Source organism: Cherax quadricarinatus, chromosome 44 (assembly GCF_038502225.1).
Source record: "Cherax quadricarinatus isolate ZL_2023a chromosome 44, ASM3850222v1, whole genome shotgun sequence".
Taxonomy (NCBI): domain Eukaryota; kingdom Metazoa; phylum Arthropoda; class Malacostraca; order Decapoda; family Parastacidae; genus Cherax; species Cherax quadricarinatus.
In genome coordinates this window covers 18,843,556-18,870,785 of record NC_091335.1, presented here as the reverse complement: position 1 = coordinate 18,870,785, position 27,230 = coordinate 18,843,556, and the positions used below count along the sequence as shown (strand labels likewise).

At 42.7% G+C, this 27,230-nt stretch overlaps 1 protein-coding gene across 15 annotated transcripts in view; it reads right to left on the bottom strand.

The window, feature by feature from the left end:
- Window positions 1–27,230, bottom strand: part of chb (chromosome bows) — a 788,037-nt gene that overhangs the window by 321,795 nt on the left and 439,012 nt on the right. The window lies entirely within an intron of this gene.

Below are 27,230 nucleotides of genomic sequence, written 5' to 3'. Positions count from 1 at the left end.
CTGTTGTTGGTGAGTGGTGGTGGTGAGTGGTGGTGGTGAGTGGTGGTGGTGAGTGGTGGTGGGGAGTGGTGGTGGGTGGTGGTGAGTGGTGGTGGGTGGTGGTGAGTGGTGGTGAGTGGTGGTGAGTGGTGGGTGGTGGTGAGTGGTGGTGGGTGGTGGGGTGTGGTGGTGCGTGGTGGTGAGTGGTGGGTGGTGGTGAGTGGTGGGTGGTGGTGAGTGGTGGGTGGTGGTGAGTGGTGGGTGGTGGTGGGTGATGGTGGTGGTGGGTGATGGTGGGTGATGGTGGTGGTGGGTGATGGTGGTGGTGGGTGATGGTGGTGGTGGGTGGTGGTGGGTGGTGGTGGTGGTGGGTGGTGGTGGTGGGTGGTGGTGGTGGGTGGTGGTGGTGGTGGGTGGTGGTGGTGGTGGTGGTGGGTGGTGGTGGGTGGTGGTGGTGGGTGGTGGTGGGTGGTGGTGGTGGTGGGTGGTGGTGGTTACCTGGAGGTTATTCCGGGGATCAACGCCCCCGCGGCCCGGTCCATGACCAGGCCTCCCGATGGATCAGGGCCTGATCAACTAGGCTGTTACTGCTGGCCGCACGCAGTCCAACGTACGAGCCACAGCCCGGCTGATCCGGCACTGACTTTAGGTATCTGTCCAGCTCTCTCTTGAAGGCAGCCAGGGGTTTATTGGCAATTCCCCTAATGCTTGATGGGAGGCTGTTGAACAGTTTTGGGCCCCGGACACTTATGGTGTTTTCCCTTAGTGTACCAATGGCGCCCCTACTTTTTATTGGCGGCATTTTGCATCGCCTGCCCAGTCTTTTACTTTCGTAGGGAGTGATTTCTGTGTGCAGATTTGGGACCATTCCTTCCAAGATTTTCCAAGCGTAGATTATGATATATCTCTCCCTCCTGCGTTCCAACGAGTACAAGTCAAGTGCTTCCAAGCGTTCCCAGTAGTTAAGGTGCTTGACAGTAAAGGATCTCTGTACACTCTCTAGATCTGCGATTTGAATGGAGATGTTAATGTACAGCAGTATTCCAGCCTAGAGAGAACAAGTGATTTGAAAAGGATCATGGGCTTGGCATCTCTCGTTTTGAAAGTTCTCATTATCCATCCTATCATTTTCTTTGCACGTGCGATAGTGGCACTGTTGTGATCCTTGAAAGTGAGATCCTCAGACATTACTACTCCCAGGTCCCTTACATTATTTTTCCGCTCTATTGTATGGCCAGAGTCAGTAGTATACTCTGTTCTAGTTATTATCTCCTCCAGTTTTCCATAACGGAGTAGTTGGAATTTGTCCTCATTGAACATCATATTGTTTACCGTTGCCCACTGGAAAACTTTGTTTATATCTTCTTGGAGGTTAACCGCGTCCTCAGCAGATGACAGCCTCATGCAGATCCTAGTATCATCCGCAAAGGATGATACGGTGCCGTGGTGGGTGTTGGTGGTGGTGGTGGGTGGTGGTGGTGGTGGGTGATGGTGGTGGGTGGTGGTGTGGGTGATGGTGGTGGGTGATGGTGGTGGTGGGTGATGGTGGTGGTGGGTGATGGTGGTGGGTGGTGGTGGTGGTGGGTGATGGTGGTGGGTGGTGGTGGTGGGTGATGGTGGTGGGTGGTGGTGGGTGATGGTGGTGGGTGATGGTGGTGGTGGGTGATGGTGGTGGTGGGTGATGGTGGTGGTGGGTGGTGGTGGGTGGTGGTGGGTGATGGTGGTGGTGGGTGATGGTGGTGGTGGGTGATGGTGGTGGGTGATGGTGGTGGGTGGTTGTGGTGGGTGGTTGTGGTAGTGGGTTCTGGTGGTGGTGGTAGTGGGTTCTGGTGGTGGTGGTAGTGGGTTCTGGTGGTGGTGGTAGTGGGTTCTGGTAGTGGGTGGTGGTAGTGGGTGGTGGTGGTGGGTGGTGGTGGTGGGTGGTGGTGGGTGGTGGTGGTAGTGGGTGGTGGTAGTGGGTTCTGGTGGTGGGTGGTGGAAGGGGGACGGAGGTAGCAGTGTTGCTCTACAGGATGACGGGGGCGTGGCCAATCTCTTGTAGCTACCTCCACCAGATGAAGGAAGTAAAAAAATAAACACTGCCGTACGCGGAATGTGCCTCAAGTGAGGGTGTAGTTTGACAGCAGCAACACGCAAGGGCCAGGGAGGTGCCACAGTAATTACTGGGGCACCATGATGAGAAGAATTTAAGACCCTTTAGAATGCCCAAATATATAACGATCTATCTTACCTCTGAAATACCTTACCTGGAGTTTACCTGGAGAGAGTTCCGGGGGTCAACGCCCCCGCGGCCCGGTCTGTGACCAGGCCTCCTTAGATGACTTTCAAGAATTTATTTTGTACATGATATCCAGAGATAATCGCTGACGCGGCTAGGTCGTGGATGAGGCTTCAATTTCAAATATATTACATGAATAAAAACTTCTGAAACACACAAACACACACAAGGTGTAATGAATATAGTTTGTAAGATTTACCTGTCATCTTACACGCTCATGAAACAAAGACAATCAACCTTGCGTCAATATTTTCACACTAAAGCTTTAAGGTTCTGGAAAAATACCCTAACTTTGCCAAATGTAAATAACTCATAATCACTTAAATTTGTTTAAATTCTATCACATCTTGCTAAAATATAAAGCAATATACATAATTCAAAACCCCATATAAAGTACATTATAATATTTTGGCGACTGATTTAATGTCTGCATAACTCGTTACGAGTGCAACCAGATATAAGCAAGTAAATAGATCATTACCACTGTAACTTGTTTAGGTATCAAAACTTTGGTGCCTAATACCTGGACTCATTATGTGCCTCTGTAATCTTTTGATTACCACCTACACCATGGGTATGGGGTGCATAAAGATATTAAACTAGATTAATTGTATAACTAAAAAGCCACTACCGTTAAAGACTTAGCAGTAAATTATTAGGTGTTACTGAGAGCATCTCAGCTGATATCGGGTAAAGCCCTAAAAGTGTTCACCCTCTTATCAGCGTGTTCTCCACCCTCTGTCATCAACACAACGCGACCCACAATAACTATCTCGCACATCAACACAAAGCCATTATATCAATGTATAAAAAATTAAGTGTAGTTAAAAAACCATAAAACAGGTAGCTTGCAGATAATCGCCTGCTTCTGACAGCTGACATGACAGCTAAAACACGAAGCGACACAACTTGATTAACATGCATGAACTTCACCTTGAAGTGCTTCAAGGGATCACAACCTCCCCCCCCCCTTCCATCTTTTTCCTGGGATCCGTACAAATTTCTATCCACACCTTCCCCCTCCCCCTCACATCTTTTTCGCTTCTTCTAATTACATAATTTTTGCCTCACTCTTTGATGGAGATATCTCATAATAATTATAATTCTTCTATGGATTTAACAGGCCATCCTAGAAGATTGTGCTTCTTAAATAATATTTACTCCATCTCTGCTGGAACGAAACTTTGGAAGCCACTTTAGCTATTGAAGTCTTAATGGAATATTTGAGTATCCTCAGTTGCCCACTGAAGTCTGCCGGTATGATGTACATCTAGTGTGTTGCAATGTAAGAGTGGAACATGTAATTTAAAATAGAAAGCAGCACATTGCTGAAGTGTTCAGTTTTATTAAAAAAAAGATCGGTTTATGGCCACGGCTTCTGAATGACAACTTGACGAGCCAGATTGTTGGTGCTTGCAGTCAATATAGCCAATCCTCTAATCTTTTTTTTTTTTCGCTTAGTTCACTTGAACTTCTCATGGAACAAAACCACAGCATTTTCCATAATGTAAGTAAACAATGAGTGAGGGGCAGCTTTATCATTGTTCAATGTGACTTATGAGAAGACAACGAACTAGTGTGACAACAAATTTTTCTGATATATAAATAAAGCATCAGCAACATTTTAGAGAACTGATAACTGACGCAGAAGAAATGTGGACTGAAAAACGATTACCGCAAGAACCCATACAAAACTCAAAATATTTTTTTTAAACAGGTGGGAAAGACTGTTTGAAATATTTTTTTAATTAATTCTGGTAATAATTATGAGACATGAGCTTGTTATACTTAATTTACATCATCACCTTTACCGTCACTTCCTTGTAAAAGCAAAATCTTTATAACAAGATGTTCTCATATTAATTAGGCAAGACTGGACTGGAGAACGTACCAAGAACAACACCTCGGGCTGAGTCTTATTTGGGAGCCAAGGAGTGAGTGAACTCTCAAGACAAGTTGAGAGCAGTAAGCTGTAAGACCAGAAACAAGGTAGCACTCTCGGTATTACTGAAGGCCACTAACAAGACAGCACTCACAGTATTACTGAAGGCCACTAACAAGATAGCACTCACAGTATCACTGAAGGCCAGGAACAAGGTAGCACTCACAGTATTATTGAAGGCTACTAACAAGATAGCACTCACAGTATTACTGAAGGTCAGGAACAAGATAGCACTCGCAGTATTACTGAAGGTCAGGAACAAGGTAGCACTCACAGTATTACTGAAGGTCAGGAACAAGATAGCACTCACAGTATTACTGAAGGTCAGGAACAAGATAGCACTCACAGTATTACTGAAGGTCAGGAACAAGATAGCACTCACAGTATTATTGAAGGCTACTAACAAGGTAGCACTCACAGTATTACTGAAGGTCAGGAACAAGATAGCACTCACAGTATTACTGAAGGTCAGGAACAAGGTAGCACTCACAGTATTACTGAAGGTCAGGAACAAGATAGCACTCACAGTACTACTGAAGGTCAGGAACAAGATAGCACTCACAGTATTACTGAAGGTCAGGAACAAGATAGCACTCACAGTATTACTGAAGGTCAGGAACAAGGTAGCACTCACAGTATTACTGAAGGTCAGGAACAAGATAGCACTCACAGTATTACTGAAGGTCAGGAACAAGGTAGCACTCACAGTATTACTGAAGGTCAGGAACAAGATAGCACTCACAGTATTACTGAAGGTCAGGAACAAGGTAGCACTCACAGTATTACTGAAGGTCAGGAACAAGATAGCACTCACAGTATTACTGAAGGTCAGGAACAAGATAGCACTCACAGTATTACTGAAGGTCAGGAACAAGATAGCACTCACAGTATTACTGAAGGTCAGGAACAAGATAGCACTCACAGTATTACTGAAGGTGATCCTGCTACTCATAACCAATAACAACAAAAGTTTTTACCAGCGATAAAAACAAGTAAATTTAAGCTTCCGGGTTATAATTGTAGCCTTATGCAGAACACACTTTATCGTAGGGGTTCTTAAATGGAGATATCGAGGGTTGAAGGTAGACACACTTGTTGGATGGTTACGATATATTGTCAGACTGTGATGATGGGAAATGGAGCCCAGCCTCTGCCTGTCCTAGCCTGGATGTCTACGCCGACTGAGGCCGAGGCAGAGGTACGAACGTACACATGCGCACCCCGTGACGTCACACAAAGTCACAGGCCTAAAAGGGATCTCCTATCTAAAGCACATGGATGATTTAAGAAATCGTAATGACACGATTGCAAATAAACCATACCCCCGGCCAGGATTGAACCCGCGGTCATAGAGTCTCAAAACTCCAGCCCGTCGCGCTAGCGCGACGGGCTGGAGTTTTGAGACTCTATGACCGCGGGTTCAATCCCGGCCGGGGGTATGGTTCACATGGATGATACTAATATGCTATACAACACAGGGATCAGCAACTATGCTGACAGCTCGGTCATGTTACGGATGTCGTCTCGACATACACTACTATCTTACAGGCTGAACAGGCAGGCGGTTCTGGGCTGATTCTATACAATAACAAATTCATATATAACTTAGAACTAACGGATGGTATCATAATGGATGTTAACAAAAAGAATTTTACGCAATGGGTGTTAACGTAATGAGCTTTAACGTAATGCATTACAAACTATAAAAACAAATCATTGTACAATATGGATGGAATTGATCGATCGATCTGTATTCATGCACTCTACGGATTCTGATATACAAGGTGAAATTAACAGCAAAGGCATCTGGTGCACTCAGACTATTACTGTCAATTCTCAGAATATGGAGGGAACGTGAATACGAAAAAAAAAAAAATCTAAAAAAAAAAAATAATCAGTTAATAACAAACAGTTGACAATTTACTTCATCTCGGACATATAGTTATACAGACTATATACATTTAAACCCAATTCTGCGAGGGTGAGGTTTACATATGCAGAATGGTTATCATCTCTGGGAGGATCGAATTCCTCTGCAATGGCTAACACATGCCTTGACTGAAGGAGATCTGAACGAGTATCTACAAAAGATACTTGTGGCGTTCTCATTACTTGTCGAGTACGCAAGGAGTAACGACATTCAGGTTGGTTATCTGACTGAGTATTTGAGGTAGAGGGTACAGAGTCAAGAGGATTTTCAGCATCTGTCACATTAGTCTGGGTAGCAATATCATCAACATCGCATACTAATTTCATATGATCTAAATGCGATTCTTTGTACTTGCCAGTACTAATTTCTCTAACCTTATACTTATTACCAGAGATGTGTTCTACAACTCGATAAGGTCCGACAAACTTTTGATCGAGCTTAGGCATTGCGGATATTTTGTTGAAATTTGTCAGCATTACTCTTGAACCTACTTTTACTTTTGATGGCTTAGCACGGCTATTAGTTACTCTAGTAAATTCTGCTGTTGATTTGTGAAGTGTTTCACAGATTCTTCTAAAAACACTTTGAGCCATGCTGGTACGAGTTGCTACGAAATCATCAGGGTTGTAATTAGGTTTCGGAGTGGAATATAACAACTCATAGGGTAAACGCTTGTCTACACCATACAATGCATAATGTGGAGTAACACCTATTGAAGCATTGTAAGCAGAATTTATGGCACATTGAACATCTGGTATGACTTCAACCCAAGTTTCACTATTAGGGTTGATAGTGGCTCTCAGGACTTGAAGTACTTTCTTATTGGTTCTTTCGGCTAACCCATTGCTGGCAGGATGATGAGGAACAATGGTGGATTTAGAGATCTTGTACAAAGCACACAAATTTTCAAGAATCTCATTACAGAATTCACCTCCATTATCTGTTACTAAGGACTTAGGGGTGGTATGCCTGCAGATAATGCGTTCTTTAAATGCTTTAGCTACTGTCTCTGCAGTCTTATCTGCAATAGGAACTAACTCACAATATCTGGTGAAATGGTCTACCATAACACACAGATGTTTGTTGCCTTGGAGGGAACATTTAAAATTGGTTAACAAGTCAAGGGCAACTCTTTCCCACGGTTCGCTAGTGGTTGGGTACACTTGGATTGGATTAGGACCATTGACATTTCCTTTATGTTGCATACAGACACTACATTTCTTAACATACTCGGAAATGTCAGTTGCCATACGTGGCCAAAAGTATTTCATTCTGGCTTGTTTCACAGAACGATCCATACCAGGGTGTGCAACACCTGGTGCATCATGAACTAGCTGTAGAGCTATGTTCACTAGTGACTGTGGAATTACTAACTGGTACACTCTTCTGCTTGGAGTACCCAACTCGGCTGTTCGATACAGTAATTCTTGGCTCATTACAAAGTCACTAATGGGTGCTGGTGGCTTCCCAGTAAGAATAAGATCTTCCTGGAGCAGGAATTGAATCACACCAGACCACATGGGATCTGTTCTTTGGGCATTTTTGACATCCTCGACAGTAAATGGAGGATCTGCAGTAACTACACTAAAGTGTCGCGATAAAGCATCTGCGACTACATTTGACTTGCCAGGTAAATGTTCAAAGGTAGGATTGAACTCTTGGATAGTCAAGGTCCATCTGGCTAACCTTCCAGTAGGTTGTTTGTTCTGGAATAAAGGTATCAGTGGTGCATGGTCTGTCAAGACATGAACAGGGCACTGGTAAATAATGTCTCGGAAGTGCTTTAAAGACCATACTATTGCTAAAGCTTCTTGCTCCGTTACTGTATAATTACGTTCAGCCTTCGTAAGGACTCAGCTAGCAAATGCAACTGCGTTGTACTTGCCATCAGTCTTCTGAGCTAGTACGGCACCTATGCCAATTGAACTAGCATCAGTTGTCAGATAGAAGGGCTTAGAAAAATCTAGGAATTTAAAAATTGGAGCAGATGTTAACTTTTCTTTTAGAGTTTGGAATGCTCTTTCTTGACGGAAGGTCCAAACGAAAGGAGCATCTTTCTTAAGCAATTCAGTTAGTGGAGCAGCTATGGAAGAAAAATTGGCAATGAAAGATCTATAAAAACCTGCTAAGCCCACAAAGGATCTTATGGCATCAGCAGTTTTGGGAGTTGGAAAATTTAGTACTGTAGTTACTTTACTTTGATCAGTCCTAACCCCTCTAGGAGTGACTACATGACCCAGAAACTTAATTTCTGATCTGAAAAATTGACATTTGGACAGTTTGATCTTTAAATTGGCTTCTTCAAGCTTGCCAAGTACTATATCAAGTCTTTTCAGGTGTATGTCCACGTCTTCGGACGTGACGATTACGTCGTCTAAGTACACCATAAGTGCTTTACCTATAAGACCTCTAAAGATGTTGGTCATGAGTCTAGAGAACATGATAGGAGACGATCGTAATCCAAAAGCCATTCATAGGAAGTGATAATGACCTGTGGGAATGGAGAATGCGGTTAACTCTTGGATGTCCTCGTGAAGAGGGACTTGCCAAAACCCTTGTAACAAGTCCAGGGTTGAGAGGACTTTGTTATCTCCGATATTGCGTAAAAGGTCACCTAGTACAGGAAGTGGGAAGCGATCTGGAATGGTTTTCGCATTTAACTTCCTAAAGTCAATCACCGGGCGCCAAGTGCCGTCCTTCTTAGGCACTAGGATCAAGGGCGCATTCCAGGGTGAATTGCTATGTGCAATAACTCCATCACTGAGCATTTGATTGATCAGTTCTTCTGCGACAGCAACTTGGGAATGGGGCATTCTGTACGCAGGTATATAAATAGGTCTAGTACCAGGTTCAAGTGGAATACGATGGGACAATAAGTTCGTTATACCCATCTTCTCACCTGGTAAGGCAATGGCTTTACGTTTGTTCAACAGCATCAACAAGCGCTGGACTTCGTCTGGGAAATCAACTGGTGGGATAGATTGATCCAGCAGAGTGGATGAGGTCTCCACTGTTGAAATAGCACCGACCCACTGGTCAGGTGGCACGTCATCCTGTACTTTAACAGGGTAAGGATAGTGAATTAGGTCAACGAGGTTGGTATTTGCTCTGAGACGAACACTGTGACCCGAAGTGTTAGCAAGGAGTAAATGGATCTTACTGTCTCTTACAGCGTGTAAGGAAGGTTCAACAAATAAACCCTTGACCTTGCAGGAATCACTGTCAACTAGGACGTTATCACCATCTGGAACATTAGGAACAACAACAGACACTCTAGTGAGAGCACTAGCCGCAACAGAGATGTCTTTCTGCAGACGGCATGTGACATCAACAAGAGATGGCATTACTAGTTTCAAGTAATCGTTTTCTGACAAGGCATCCCCTGTGGAGAAACTACTACTCGAACTAGCAGTCATTGCAGGGATAGGCTGTGCACTCAAGGCAGTCTGAGTGTTATCGGACACTTGAGGCAATGGAACACTATCTTGCAAGTCTGAAGGTGTAGGTGGAACACAAATAGGAGTGACAGAATTACCAGTGCCTGACCGCTCGGCTACGTTAATAAGTAATTCACGGATCTATAGGAACTTATTTGAACTTCACATTTCGCAGCACTTTGACAAATCTCAGATACAAACTGTGAGAACAAACACATTGCTCAAGGGCTAGGTATTGTCTTTCAGTCAGTAAGGGAATATTGGTACTGTGGACTGATTCGTATTGACTTTGACTGGCATGATACACTAAGTGAACATTCAAAAGTGACTGGGACATCTTTTCAGTGAACTTACTGAAGGGCATAAGGCAAAAAAAAAAAAAAATAGAAAGAATGACACACTAAACTTAAACGGGAAGAAAATGCTTAACTATTCTGCATAAGTAATTAAAAATTGACAGGTCACACAGTAAGCAAAGAACTCACAGTCACAGAGAAAATGCTTATCTGAACAAACAACACTGAAAATCAAGAGAACTTGTACTTTACTCAAATCCGATTTGCTCAACTTTTACTTTAAATTGAATGAATGGCACAGTGAGTTGTCTTTACTTTCAATGCAATAGGGAAACACACAATAAAATGATAAAATGGACTCAATAAAGCTTGTGCAAAAATAAAACAAACTGAGGCACAATTCACTGAAATAAAATAAAATGACACAGAAAGAATAAAATATTATGCACAGAACAGAGCATATGAAACTGCACTCAAATAAACTGTAGCAATGTTGCAAAATAACAATTGCTAATCAACAAGTACTGCATAAAATTTCTGCAAGAAAACTTTAATGGCAACACAATATTTGCACAAGAATTATTGCAAAATGAGTCAATGTGCAATAATAAAAATTATTACACACACAAGAAAAGAAATATATCAAGGAATGAACTTAGGGAACACTAACTCTTAACTGCACTCAAGAAACACTTAACAAGCAAAAGAACAATTTACTCTAAAAGAAGAACTTAAAAATTGCACTAAGAGTGAATTTGTTCAATGAAACATGAAAAATAATAGGTGCTAAAACACAGAACAAAAAAGTTTGAACACTTACAGTGATGCAGAACACAACACATCAACATAAACACAATACTAGAATTTTCTTGCAATGAAACGATGTGCGAAAAATTTTGTAAAAATTATTTTTTGCTTGCACAAAATAATGGCACTATTGTCTGAGGAAATAAGACAAATTAGACACTGGCTAAATGAAAAGAATATGAACACAAGAATGTTCAACACACAGGGAACAAAACAAAAATACACAAATGCTGGGATGAAAAAAAAAAATGTATGTAACTGAGACAACACTGAGTTGTGATGCAGGACACAAATAAATTACTGAATTACTCCACTGAATCACTGAGAACACTAGGTGATTCTGAAGTGTAAACACAAGTTCTATACTGGTCATATGTTGCACACACAAGGAAAACACTAAGTACTTACTTCAAGTGTATAAAAAGACACACAACACAACAGATATAAGATAAAGCATGAAAATTAACACTAAATTAAGGAGATAAAAGATTACTGCAAACAAACACTGAGTCTGATCGAGAGTCACTGAATGTCACAAAGAAAATCACTGGAAACACAAAAGAAATGTCTCAACACTCGCAAATGTCTCTACGAAAAAAAAATATTATCGCTGTAAGGACTTGGTGAAGAATGAGGTTGATGGTGGAAGGTTGGAGGATTGTTTATGTCGTCTTGCTGCTGTCCTCTGCACACGTGATCGTAGAATTGCGCTTACATCGACGATGAACTCACACAGGAGGCTTTTAACGGTGGCATGAAACACACTCTAGCTCTTGACCCCCTATGTGGTCCTTAAAATATGCTGCTGGAACCCGGAGTTGTGTACCCAAAACACTGGTGGAGGTTGGGTGAGTACCAAAACAGTGAGAGTGGTTGGGTTTGTGGGCATAACAGGGCTAAGGCGTCTGAGACCGCGTGGTGAGGCACATGTGGTCGTGGGTGGTTGGGCCTATGGGTTGAACGGCGTAAGCCTCACTGAGAACAGCCACACTGCCGCGAAGATATTCTAAGCTGGCTAGCTTAAAATACACCCACGAAATACCACAACACCACAAGGATGAAAAAAAGCACTCAGGATGGCTTGGAGCTTGAATCACAAGCGATGAAGACTACTCACGTGGCTTGCTTGAGTACTGGGGTAAGACACCTGGGTTAGTTGCTAGCTGGCTTATCTTAACCCTACACACAGGATAGCTTGATAACTTCACACGATGAGCACAGCAGGGGTGGAAGCTGGCTTGGCAGGCAAAAGAACTGGATGGAGTAGACTAGGCTCCCTCACCACAGACTGGAAGCTGGCTTATTTTGCAAACTCGGGTCAACCCCTCGGGAGTGATGCAATTAAGCAGATAAACACTAATACAAAGAGACTGACCAGTGAATGGTGTAGAAGCTGGTAGTAGCTTGGGCGGAGAACTGGCTGAGATAGCTGGCTGGCGTTAACCTTCTCGGTAGGCCTACTCACAAGATGGCAGGCTCGGTCGAAATTTATCTCCAGAAATAGCTGTAATCGTCAGAATTACAGGCCCTCCGCTGCCACCATTTATCGTAGGGGCTCTTAAATGGAGATATCGAGGGTTGAAGGTAGACACACTTGTTGGATGGTTACGATATATTGTCAGACTGTGATGATGGAAAATGGAGCCCAGCCTCTGCCTGTCCTAGCCTGGATGTCTACGCCGACTGAGGCCGAGGCAGAGGTACGAACGTACACATGCGCACCCCGTGACGTCACACAAAGTCACAGGCCTAAAAGGTATCTCCTATCTAAAGCACATGGATGATACTAATATGCTATACAACACAGGGATCAGCAACTATGCTGACAACTCGTATATCTCAAACAAGCCTTCAGGGTTGGCCAAACCCAATTATTTATCACCATGAAACACAAAAGGAACTCGTTAATAATAAAGTGTGAGCAAGTATTTTGTCTTCTGGTGAATATCTAAAACATTCACATTGCATGAAGCTAGCAGTGTCCTCGTGCGATGAATAATAACAGAGTACAACTAACTCGTCCTGACCAATACTAAGTCGCAACGCTGTCTAGGTTACATTTACTATTTGTGGGTTGGTTGTGATTTGCTTCAGCCACGATATTATGACTTCAGCTTTTAAGATGCAAATCTATCCTGCTCAAAGACAACAAAATGACAAGACTTGGGAAAAGATTTTCAAACAGAAAGACCATCTAATAAAGACAGGTAATAAAGTAGTTAACGGAGGTGGGCCAACGTCCAGAATAACATACTTCGTTAGCAGCAAAACCTGAGGTATAGCAGGAAAAAAAATAAGAGTAAAGATGAGGTGCATGTTAAGTGACAGCTTGCTTTGCCGTAACTGACACCTCACCTGGGTCAGCGGGTCGGTGAGTGGCAAGGTGGTGACTAACTGCAATGCAGGTGGGACTGCACCAACTGGCTCACTGGCTGGGTAAAACACCATGCCACCACATTCTTCTCTCATACACTTTCTAATAAAAATACTGAAAATAATTCACAAATGGCAGAAAACCGCTGGTATGCATTGAACTATGCCCTGTAACAAAAAACTTAATACCACTGACCCTGTAATACACTGTTCTTTCTCCTACACACACTTTCTCTATCTAGTCAAAGTTTTATATTTGAGTATTTGCCTGGTTTACCAGTCGAGATTTTCTCTGGTTTACTAGTCTTCAGTTTAGGGTGTCTTTAATAAAAATCATCTTAGACCACATTTACAAAAACCACGAGTATTATCACTCTGTATGTAGTGTTAATATGATTCAACACTAGTTAATATACACTACCTACCTACCTGTAGGTTGTTCCGAGGGGTCAACGCCCCCACGGCCCAGTCCTTGACCAGGCCTCCTGGTAGACCAGGACCTGATAAACCAGGAGGCCAACTACTGGCTGCACGTAAACCGACGTACGAATCACAGCCTGGCTAATCAGGTACTGACTTTAGGTGCCTGTCCGGCGCCTTCTTGAAGACAGCCAGGGGTCTATTGGTAATTCCCCTTACGTATGCTGGGAGGCAGTTGAAAAGTCTTGGGCCCCTGACAGTTGTCTCTTAGTGTACTTGTGGCCTCCCCCCCCCTGCTTTTCATTGAGGGAATGCTGCATCTCCTGCCGAGTCTTTTGCTGTCGTAGGGAGTGATTTTAGTGTGCAAGTTTGGTACTTATCCCTCTAGAATTTTCAAAGTGTATATTTCCAGGTGTATATATATTGAAAATAGCCTGAATCGCAATCCCGGCTGGTTGGGCACTGCCTTAGGTATCAATCAACTTTACAGAGTCATGGAAATGGAAAACTCTTGAAACCAGCAACGAGTAAAAATGACATTTTGCTTATTTAATTAAACTTCTGATATTTTATAGTTAAGAGTAATATATTAATACAAAAAATTATATGAATTTACGATGGTGCTTGCCTGGTCAACCATGCTGTTGCTGCTGGAGGCCCGCTGCCCCAAATATTCATCACAACCTGGTTAATCTGGCACCTGGTGAAGATACTTGTCCAGTTTCCTCTTGAAGGCTTCTACACTTGTTCCAGCCGTGTTTCTGATATCTTCTGGTAAGATGTTGAATAGTCTGGGACCCCGGATGTTGATATAGTGTTCCCTTATTGTTTCCACCACGTGAACATGAACAATCGTTAAGAATGTACAGCTATCTGATAAACTCAAAATGCTTAATATGAAAATATTGTGGAAAGGGGTATACAATATAGAAAATATGAATGATTAAATATGGTAAAATAACATGCAATGTTGGGACAAGTTTCAGTTACTCCGTTATGCGAAGACTGAGGAAATAGACACAAACGGAGTATAAAGGAAAAGTGAATCACTCAATAAAGCTTAAGACTAACGGAAAAAACCTTAAAGTGATCATGTCACAAGATCTCGCCTGAGGCATAATAATGACTCACTATTCTAACAAGAAAAATGACAGGACAGATAAGTAAAACCTTCAACACAGGGTAAGCCAAGCCAATGACTATATTCTTTAAATCACATGACCTCTCTAGGCTGGAGTACTGCTGTACTTTAACAGCTCCGTTCAAGACAGGTAATATTGCAGACCTTAATAATGTGCAGAGAACCTTCACAACCCGCACAGTCAAGCATCTAAATTACTGGGAATATTTGAAGTCCCTTGATCTTTATTTCATGGAACATAGGCGAGAAAGATATTTTATAATCAACACCTGGAAAATTCTAGAAGGATTGGCCCCAAATCTACACATCCAAATCATTTTCCATGAAAGCAAGAGGCTTGGCAGACGGTGCAAAATACCCCTACCTTTACCTTTGATGAGTTTCGACTCTCTCTCTCTACTCCTGGAGCCCGGCTATGGGCCAGGCTCGTCTGGTGCTTGCCTGGTCAATCAGGTTGTTGCTGTTGGGAGCCAGCTGCCCCACATATCCATCACAGCCTGGTTGATCTGGCCAATGAAAAGCAGGGGTGCGATAAGTATACCAAGAGAAAATTCAGTAAGTGTGAAGGAGCTAAGACTTTCCAACGTCCTCCCTTCTCACATATGGGAGGATACCAGATTTCTGGCTCTCTTTAAGAAAGAACTGGAAAAGTCTGTCACATCGGTGCCTGATTACCCGGGCTGTGGTACTTATGGTGGACTTCGTGCGGCTAGCACCAACAGCCAGGTTGATCAAGCCATCCACCAGGAGACCTTATATGGGACCAGGCAGCTAGGTCGTTGACCCTGAGAACATTCTTCAGGTAGACTGCAGGTAGGTAGCTAGACGATTCTGCAGAATATGTGCAGTTAACTTTTTTCCCCTCCTCCCGATGACTACCGTCTAATTCGAAGTGTGGTGTCACTCAGCTTTACTACACTTCACGAACAGCAGACGATATTTTAAATTATTAATTACATATGTTAAGATAAATAAAAACTTGACTAAAATCTATCACTTAAACAATTTTTACCATTTGTCTAGTCAGTAAATAATGTTGTGGTGTCACTCATGTTCGTTCAGTGATATTTCCCTTTTACTACAGTTCACGGACACCAGAGACTTTCAAATTATTAATGACACATTTGTTAAAATAAAAACTTAACTAAAAAATACGTATCATTTAACAAAGAAAAAAAATGTTTGTCATTTGTAGTCAGTGAATCAGTAAGTAAAGGTAAGGGGTAAAGTTGTGTTGTGGTAGTGTGCGCTATCACCAACAAATATTGATCTGGAAGAGAGTAGGAATAATGGGAGCCCTTCTCCCTCCTCTGGTGTGTGACGCCCCTTACCATGTGTCCCCAACACTCACGCCATGAAACACCATGACGTCATTAAACCTCAAAAACCACCATCCAAGGACAAGAACCATGCTGATGCTGATGATGATGATGATGATGATGATGATGATGATGATGATGATGATGATGATGATGATGATGATGGTGATGATGATGATGATGATGATGATAAAAACTTTAATGCGGACTCCTGTAGTTTTACCGGAACCAGCCTCCAGGACAGCATTCCATGGAACACTACTCCCGCAACCAGATTTCAGAACCAGCCTAAGTAAGTAAGTAAGTAAGTTTATTCAGGTATACACAAATACAGTTACATAGAATTATCATACATAGCAGCATATGTGTAGAGAACCTAGGATAACCCAAAAAAGTCAGACAGAGTGACTTATTTCCATTGGGGTCCTTTTACCTTATTATTATAATATAAAGGTTATAATATTTTCTTATTATTCTATAATGAAGATAACATCTTATTATCATACTAAAAAGACTATCTACTACACGAGGGTCATTAAGACTATCTACAATACGAGGGTCATTACTAGGAATAAGGTAAAATTTACACGTATGTTAGATAAAAAATAGAAAATCATTCCCCTCCCTTTCTGTAGCTACATTCATCAGACACCTTTTGGCACTCTTCTTGAACTGGTTCATGCTATGACTGGCTTTGACATGTGCGGGTAGTCTGTTCCATTCCTTTATTGCTGTACAATAAAAGGTGTTTGAAGCCTGGCCAATGACTGTGGGTACTACAAAGTTGTGCTCTCTCCCCCTAGTACTATGATTGCTTTGGTTCCCAACCTTGACAAAATTGACAGCAAGATATTCTGGACACTGTTTGTGAGCAATTTTATAAACATGATTTAGCTTCAGTTGTTTTACTCTGTCTTCAACATTCAGCATATCCAACTGCTGTAATTCATCCTGGCCTACATGTTCTCTTGGTCCCAGCCCCAGGATGAATCTTACGATTTTGTTCTGGGTGATTTGCAGTCTATCTTTCAGTTTTCTTGTCAAGGCAGAGTACCAAGAAGAGCAAGCGTAATCCATATGGCATTGTATAAGGGCTAGACATAGGGTCCTGCGAGCCTCAGTAGGTAGACACTGTGCTTGTCTATACAGGAACTTCAGTCTGGCATTCGCTTTCTTTACTACACTGTTCCCTATCAATTCTCCTGACATGCATGAGTCAAAGGGGATTCCCAAATATTTTACTGATGAAACCAAAGTGATGGGCTCCCCATTACATTGAACATTAAAGTTATTTACCCTCTCAGTTTATGTTTCGTGCCAAAGAGAATGGCTTCAGTTTTCCCTAGGTGTAATGATAGTTTGTTGTCTACTAACCATTTGCTGCAGGACTCCAGTTCCAGTGTTAAAACATTAGCAATATCTTGTGGGTCTTTACCTGACACTAACAGAGCACTGTCATCTGCATACAGTAGGAGTTTGCACTTGACACTGATAGGCATATCATTGACATAACATAAGAATAATAAGGGACCCAGAATACTACCTTGGGGAACTCCACATGTTATCGGCAGGGGTTCTGATTCTGTTTTGTTGATTTTGACTATTTGTCTCCTGTTGCTAAGGTAGGACTTAAACCAGTCTACAGAACCTATACCGATAGCTTGAAGTTTATTACATAATATATTGTGGTTGACAGTATCGAAGGCCTTTTGCAGGTCTAAGGTTACCATACCTATGAGGTTCCCCTTTGACATTTCAGTCCTCAGGTAATCCATCAGATTAATAAGGGAGGTGTCGGTTGAGTAGGATCTTCTAAAGCCCGATTGATAGCTATGGAGAATGTTGTTGTCATTAAGGTACTTAACTACTTGAGAATACACCGCCCTCTCTAGAATTTTAGATATTATACTGAGTATACTAACAGGCCTATAGTTGCTTACATCAGACCTACTATTTTTCTTGAAGATAGGAGTAACTCTGGCCTCCTTGAACCCCTCCGGTACGGTATTAGTGGTGATTGATAGATTTGTTATGTGAGCAATAGGGATTGACAGTTCAGAAGCACCATCTTTTAGGAACTTAGACGGGATGTTATCAGGGTCTGTGCTCTTAGTTGGGTTTAACCTGCTTAGTTCTTTTTGAATGAAGTCATGAGATACACTTACTAGTTGACAACTGTTTGGGGTTACCCCTTTATTGGTATAGTATGTTTGAAACTTATCAGAGTCTGTGTTAAAGGTATTTGATACAGCTGGTAGTTTACTTACTAGTGTTGATGCAACAGATGTGTAGTATGAATTAAAGCAATTTGCCACCTTAGATGTTTCATGGCATACCTCATTATCGATAGTGAGGACTATGTTAGACCTATCTACTGGCTTATGGCTATACCCCAAATGTTTTAGTTGTTGCCAGAGCTTTCTGGGGTTATGCTTATACTCTTCAATTTTTGAGCAGTAGTGCTTTGCCTTTGCTCCTTTTATAAGTCTCTGTACTCTGTTCCTCACCCTTTGGAATTCATTTAGTGCTGCAATATCCTGTCTGTTTGCTTTAAATCTTTTTAGCAGCTGGTCTCTGAATTTCATATTATCTAATATCTCAGTATTCATCCAGGGTTCAGTTCTTCGTTTAATCCTAACCTCTTTAACTGGTGCAATATTATCAAGGATGGTAGTGAACATTGTTTTGAATTTTTCCCAGGCATCGTTTACGTCCGTGCAACTTGTTATCTCTGTCCAGTCACAATTGTGTAGCCTATTTACCAGTGTTTCTTTACTGTAGTTTCTAGTTGACCTCATTTTTATTGTCCTGTGTAGGCCTATCCTATCCCTAGTGATTTTCCTGGTGCAGTAATGATGAAATGATCACTAAGACCTGTGGTAATGACGCCTGACTGACTAATTTTCTCAGAGCGGTTACAAAGTATGTGGTCAATTAGGGTGGCTGAGAACTGTGTGATCCGGGTTGGTGTATTAATTAGTTGAGTGTAACTATTTAATCCGAGAATTTGCTTATACCTTTTGCATAGCCCGTTATTTTGCTGCTGAAAACAGATATTGAAGTCGCCCAGTATTATTGTCTCGCAATTGTTTTCAACTCCGGACAAGACTCTGGAAAAGTCTTCTAAGAACTGGTCCTGGGTAGGAGAGCGGTAACTAGTTCCTACTAAGATGGGTTTGGTCTTAGGAAGCAGCACTTCAAACCATAGAATCTCCAGTTTATTGTTATTTAAATCAGGTCTTGGGTTGTAAGCTAAGTCATTTCTAATGTAGGCACATACTCCACCACCCTTTCTGTTCCTATCTAAGCGTTTTATATTGTAACCATCTATTTTGACCTCGTCGTCAGTCACCGTATCATCCAACCAAGATTCAGAGATGGTTATAACTGCCGTCCTAATTTTGTTAGCTAGAATCCTAATCTCTGCCAATTTAGGAAGAAGTGATCTTGCATTGACATGAATAAAGTGAAGGCCTGTTTTCATAAAACAATCATAATCATCAATATATGGCAATGGGTCATTTGTATTAAATTTAGGTAAATCAATGTCATCACTGCTAAAGGGTAACTGTGCCAAAGTGCATTTGTTACACACAAAATGAATTCTGGCACCGTTGTTATAATTGTACATACATCCATCACGCACCCACCCCTTACACATTTTACATAAGGTGCCTTTTCTGTTTTTCATGCGTACTTTAGTACAGTGTATGCACCTGTTTGGTAGTGTTTGAGATAATAATGGCTGTATTGTCTCACATTGACCTATGTATGCATTACATATGGAGTTAAGGTTATCATTCCTAGCTACTAGACCGTCATTATTGCCGTCATTTATCTGTCTGTTTTGCCTCTGCACAATAGTTTGAGGTCCTGGATTAATTTGGATATCACCACTTAAGAGCGCTACAATAAGAGCTGTGTGCCACTGTTTTTGTTTGGGTATGCTGTGTTGCCATACCTCAAGGAGAGTATTCCATGGGACACTACCCCCGCAACCAGATCCCAGAACCAGCCTCCAGGACAGCATTCCATGGAACACTACCCCCGCAACCAGATCCCAGAACCAGCCTCCAGGACAGCATTCCATGGAACACTACTCCCGCAACCAGATCCCAGAACCAGCCTCAAGGAGAGTATTCCATGGGACACTACCCCCGCAACCAGATCCCAGAACCAGCCTCCAGGACAGCATTCCATGGAACACTACCCCCGCAACCAGATCCCAGAACCAGCCTCCAGGACAGCATTCCATGGAACACTACTCCCGCAACCAGATCCCAGAACCAGCCTCAAGGAGAGTATTCCATGGGACACTACCCCCCGCAACCAGATCCCAGAACCAGCCTCCAGGACAGCATTCCATGGAACACTACCCCCGCAACCAGATCCCAGAACCAGCCTCCAGGACAGCATTCCATGGAACACTACCCCCGCAACCACATCCCAGAACCAGCCTCCAGGACAGCATTCCATGGAACACTACTCCCGCAACCAGATCCCAGAACCAGCCTCAAGGAGAGTATTCCATGGGACACTACCCCCGCAACCAGATCCCAGAACCAGCCTCCAGGACAGCATTCCATGGAACACTACCCCCGCAACCAGATCCAAGAACCGGCCTCCAGGAGAGTATTCCATGGGACACTAGCCCCGCAACCAGATCCAAGAACCGGCCTCCAGGAGAGTATTCCAGGGACACTAGCCCCGCAACCAGATCCAAGAACCGGCCTCCAGGAGAGTATTCCATGGGACACTGCCCCCGTAGCCAGATCCTAGAACCGGCCTCCTGGTTGATAGTCTGATCAGACTGCTGGTGCTGACTGCACGTAATCTAGCGTAGGCACAGCAGCCCGACTAATCAAAAACTACCTAAGGACGATAACATGTTCCTTCTTGAAAACAGCCGGAGGTCTGCAGGCAGTCCTCCATTTGTAAGTATAAAGGGAAGGTGTTGAAAAGTCTTAGATCCCTTACGCTTACCGAGTTATATTTCAATGTATTCACTGCATTCCTGCTTTTCACTGGGAATATTCTGCACCTTCAGCAGATCCTCTTACTTTCGTAGGGAGTGATTTCTTTGCATATTTGGGATCAATTTCTCCAGAATTTTCTAGGTGTAAATTATGCCACATCTGACTGATTTTAAGAGGAAACCGGACAAGTTCCTCAAATCAGTTCCTGACCAGCCAGGGCTGTGGTTTGTACTTTGTATTGCGTGTGATCAGCAGTAACCGCCTAGCTGATCAAACCTTGATTCATTAGGAGGCCTGGTCTGAGACCTGGCCGCGGGGGCGTTGACCTCCGGAAGTATCCTTCAGGTAACTTTTCCATTTACGTTCCAGAGATTATATATAGCTCGAGAAACTTCAGGCATTCCCAATAATTTAGGAGCTTAAATGAATTTATACCGGCAATGAAAGTTTTCAGTACAGCAGAGTACATTCAACAGATACGCAATTTCGCCTGTCTCAAAACGCGATGTTTGTACACGGCAATATTCCAGTCTAAGAAGAACAAGTGACAATGTGATCCTTGGGTTCAAAACCCACAGTAGTACACAGTAGCAGCAATAGTAGCAGTAATAATAGTAGCAGTAATAATAATAGTAATAGTAGTAATAATAATAGTAATAATAGTAGTAATAATAATAGTAATAGTAATAATAATAGTAGTAATAATAATAGTAGTAGTAGTAGTAGTAGTAGTAGTAGTAGTAATAGCAGAAGCAGCAGCGAAATCGAAGGCTGCCACAGTAAGTAAAGAGCTCTGTCTCAGGGCACGGAACTCGCCTTATTTCTGTTCTCATTCTTATATCCGATATTGACAAGTACATAATTCACTGCACCATATAATTCTTTGCCGATGACACCAGAATCTCTGAGAGTGGCGTCCGTCGAAGACACAGCGAACCTTCAGGCGGAAATTAATCAAGTCTTCCAGTGAGCCTTAGACAATAATATGATGTTCACCGAGGACAGGTTTCAACTGCTCCGCTACGGAAGAATAGAGGAAATAAAGATTGTAACGGAGTACAGGACATACTAAATGAATTCAATAGAGCGAAAGTCCCATGTGCGAAACCTAGAAGTGATGATGTTGGAAGATCTCACATTCAAGGATCACAACAATGTTGCCAATGCTACCGCAAGTAAAATGAAAGGTTAGATAACTAGAACTTTCAAGACTAAATCGTGAGCCGATGATGATACTCGTTAAATCACTTGTTCTCTACAGGCTGGAATTCTGACAGGCGAGATTGCTGAGTTGGAATACGTGCAGAGAACTTTCACTGCTCGTATACATTCAATCATCTTAACTACTAAGAACACCTGAAGACCGTTCAACTGTATTTCTTGGAAAGCAAGCAAGAAACGTATACAATTTACACACGGAAAATCCAGGACTGGCCCCAAACGTGAACACAGAAATCACTTCCTATAACAAGAGACTTGGCAGTCGGTGCAAAAGAGGGGCGCGAGTACACTGAGAAAGAACTCGTCGAGTGTCAGGTCATTTTCAATCTCCGCTTGGAAGCGGAGGGAGAGAGAGATCATAATCTACACTTGGAAAATCTTGGAAGGAATGGTCCCAAATCTGCACACAGAAATCACTCCCTACGAAAGTAAAAGACTGGGCAGGCGATGCAAAATGCCCCCAATAAAAAGTAGGGGCGCCATTGGTACACTAAGGGAAAACACCATAAGTGTCCGGGGCCCAAAACTGTTCAACAGCCTCCCATCAAGCATTAGGGGAATTGCCAATAAACCCCTGGCTGCCTTCAAGAGAGAGCTGGACATACCTAAAGTCAGTGCCGGATCAGCCGGGCTGTGGCTCGTACGTTGGACTGCGTGCGGCCAGCAGTAACAGCCTAGTTGATCAGGCCCTGATCCATCGGGAGGCCTGGTCATGGACCGGGCCGCGGGGGCGTTGATCCCCGGAATAACCTCCAGGTAACCTCCCTCCGTGTACAGGGGTAAATTACCAACCTCCGGCGGTTTTCAAGGGGGAACTGGATAAGTTCCTCGAATCAGTGCCTGACCAGCCGGGCTGTCGTTCATACGCTGGACTGTATGTGGTTAGCAGTAATAGCTTGGTTGATCAAGACTTAATCATCCAGGAGGCCTGGGTTGGGATCAGGTTGTCAGGGTATTGACCCTCAGAAACGTACCTTCAGGTATCTTATGTACCTCAACATTAATCTTCCGCTTAACTGAGTGGTTGAGTTTGTGTTATACTCTTCAGCTTTTATTTCTTCAAATTTTCCCTTAATAAACATCAGATTGTTTTCTGCGGTCCACTGGAAAACTTGCTTTATATCAGCTTGGAGACTTACGCTCTCTCTCCAATGGATGCCATTCACAAAATCTAGTATCTGCAAAAGGTGATGCACTGCAACAATTTGTCTCTTGGATATGAGAATGAGAAAGAAAATGGGAGCGTTTCTCTCTGGCAACCTCTGGTGTTACTGTGAGACCATTACTCTTCGGGTTAAATTTGTCAAGAAGTAAATATCCATCTGCCCTCCTTTTCCCTTTTATTAAATTTGCGAGCATTTTGCGCATTGTTACATCTTAATCATAAATGTCAAAGGCTTTTGCAAAATGTGTGGGAACTAAATATGCATTTCTATTCCAGTGCATTCAAGCACACGTAAATTTCCAACAATTGCAACTGCTCTAAGCACATGTAAACCAGGGTTGTGCAACTATTGTTAATCCATGTACTTTACCACTCCTGCTTCTTGAAACTCAGATAATTTGATAATGTGGAACGTCAGCGCTATGGGTCTATAGGTTTTGCTTTTAACTTATTACTACATCAATGTTTTATGTGACTATAGGATGACTCCAGTGTCCAGCTGGTTGCGTCTCCATAAGATATTTAGGGTACATGGGGAAGAAAGAGATTTCTAACAGAAGTGTGATACTCGGTATTGATAATTTATAATAATAATTCTGAAGCTTCTATATAGTACATAAAATAAGAGTTACGTATGTAGTTGGAGCACGCGTAGCTTATTCTGCCATTCACAACATATTTGAGAAATTTGATAGGCTTCATTGCTCCTCGGTGTGACAAACTGTTAATTATCGAGGGCCGCTGTCTGCTGCATCCAACTGTATTTGTAGTATCTACTTACTTATCACATACAAGCCTTGAACATCACCGACGAGTTTGTCATTCTGGTTTACCTACCTACCTGGAGGTTATTCTAGGGATCAACTCCCCCGCGGCCCGGTCCACGACCAGGCCTCCCGGTGGATCAGGGCCTGATTAACCAGGTTCTAGGAGTAAAAAAATGTCTCGAAACTTATCAAAGGTACGTATATCATACACTGAGAGTCCGGGATCGATCCCCGGAAGAGGGAAAACGTTGTGCATTTTCCTTACACTTGCTGCCCTTGTTCATTCATCTATTAGTCAGTACTCAGTAGGTACCTGGATGTTAGTCGACTGGTGTGGGTGGCATCCTGGGGGACAAAATTAACTTAAGTTGCCAGGAATGCTCTGCATAACCAGCGGGCTTTCTATACCAATACTGTCAGCTAGGTCTATCAGTTGTATCACGTACTTGAAGAAATAAAAACATTAGTATTATTATCACCATTATCTGTTAGTGTACTGATCGCTTAAAGTGCTGTTCACAAAGTACTGCCTGTTACCGTATGGAGAAATCTCAATGATAAATTTGGAATAGGTTCCTCCAGCAACATGTTTTTAATAATTCCACTCCAGTGATGAATTAAGCGTAGACAAACTGATGATTATCAGAAAACATCCACCGTGTGTAGCTTCGTGAACAAGTCAGTCGGTCAGCGTCTTACGACAATTCCTACAACATGAAGACGTACCCATAAAGAAACGAAAGAACTCCGTGTCACACTTTCATATCTAACTGAGGTACAGTGCCTGGCTGGCTGCCGGGTAGGAATGTTTTAATCTCTCGAGAAGTGACTCATATGCTGCCCTAATGAGGTAAAAGATAAGACTATTCTGTTAAGTAGTTCTAAGAAGGTGCACAAAATGTCTCCCACAACACATTCACGACCTCGTACATAAAATACCATTTACCACGCAATTAAACATTTTCTTCAAATTAAAGCTACACATTAAAAAAACAATCTGGTGAAATTGGTGGTGCTAGTGTCAGGTATAATAAAGGCTTACAGAGTACGGTCTCACCGCCCATTTTTTAATTATTAATAATGACATCTAAGAGTAATCGCACAAGTAGCAATCACTAGTCACCACAAGAATGCCAGGAATGACGTAAGAGGAAGTTATCATCCAACACAGCGAATCGACTACTAGCTTAAATTAAAGTAAGACATTAACAAATATTGCATGTTAACTTACGTGGCTACTACTTCTGAATAATGTTGCAGGGGTATTCACATACATTAATTCATCAGCGCAGCTATACCTTTAACCTATAACACCTGAGTCTTTTCGAGGGTTTCCTATCCTGGCAAAAAGGGTTAAAGCCAGTCTTTTCTAGTAATTAAATGTTCAATCAGACTATTGCTGTTTGTAGCCTGCTAGCTCACATAGCCATCATGACTCAGTTCAAGACATGAGATGCCACGCCAATGATCTTTTTAAAGTCACTTGTTCTCTCTAGGCTGCAATACTGCTGTACATTAACATCTCCATTCAAAGCAGGTGAAATAGTAGATCTAGAGAGTGTACAGAGAACCTTTACTGCACATATCAGTTCCATCAAACACCTTAACTACTGGGAACGTTTGGAAGCACTTGACTTGTACTCACTGGAACGCAGACGAGAGATTCATCATAATCTATACCTGGTAAATTCTGTAGGGACTGGTCCCTAATCTGCACATAGAAATTACTCTCTACGAAAGCAAAAGTCTTGGCAGGCGATGCAACATACACCCAATGAAAAGTAGGGGCACCATCAGTAGACTAAGAGAAAACACAATAAGTGTCCGGAACCCAAGACTGTTGAACAGTCTCCCACCAGCCATACCTGGAGGTTATTCCGGGGATCAACGCCCCCGCGGCCCGGCCTATGACCAGGCCTCCCGATGGATCAGGGCCTGATCAACTAGGCTGTTACTGCTGGCCGCACGCAGTCCAACGTACGAGCCACAGCCCGGCTGATCCGGCACTGACTTTAGGTATCTGTCCAGCTCTCTCTTGAAGGCAGCCAGGGGTTTATTGGCAATTACCTTAATGCTTGATGGGAGGCTGTTGAACAGTCTTGGGCCCCGGACACTTATGGTGTTTTCCCTTAGTGTACCAATGGCGCCCCTACTTTTTATTGGCGGCATTTTGCATCGCCTGCCCAGTCTTTTACTTTCGTAGGGAGTGATTTCTGTGTGCAGATTTGGGACCATTCCTTCCAAGATTTTCCAAGTGTAGATTATGATATATCTCTCCCTCCTGCGTTCCAACGAGTACAAGTCAAGTGCTTTCAAGCGTTCCCAGTAGTTAAGGTGCTTGACAGAACTTATACGTGCAGTAAAGGATCTCTGTACACTCTCTAGATCTGCGATTTCACCTGCTTTGAATGGAGATGTTAATGTACAGCAGTATTCCAGCCTAGAAACAACAAGTGATTTGAAAAGGATCATCATTAGCTTGGTATCTCTCGTTTTGAACGTTCTCATTATCCATCCTATCATTTTCTTTGCACGTGCGATCGTAGCACTGTTGTGATCCTTGAAAGTGAGATCCTCAGACATTACTACTCCCAGGTCCCTTACATTATTTTTCCGCTCTATTGTATAGCCAGAGTCTGTAGTATACTCTGTTCTAGTTATTATCTCCTCCAGTTTTCCATAACGGAGTAGTTGGAATTTGTCCTCATTAAACATCATATTGTTTACCGTTGCCCGCTGGAAAACTTTGTTTATATCTTCTTGGAGGTTAACCGCGTCCTCAGCAGATGACAGCCTCATGCAGATCCTAGTATCATCCGCAAAGGATGATACGGTGCTGTGATGTATATCTCTCTGTCTGATATGAGGATAAGGAATAAGATGGGGGCGAGTACTGTGCCTTGTGGAACAGAGCTCTTCACTATGGCAGCCTCCGATTTAACTCTGTTGACCACTACTCTTTGTGTTCGATTTTTTAGGAAGTTGAAAATCCATCTCCCCACTTTCCCAGTTATTCCTTTAGCACGTATTTTATGGGCTATTACGCCATGATCGCATAAGGGGAATTACCTAGTTGTCTTCAAGAGGGGCCTTAAGTCAGTGCCGGATCAGCCGGGCTGTGGTTCGTACGCTGGACTACGTGCGGCCAGCAGTAACAGTAGTTGATTAGGCTCTGATCC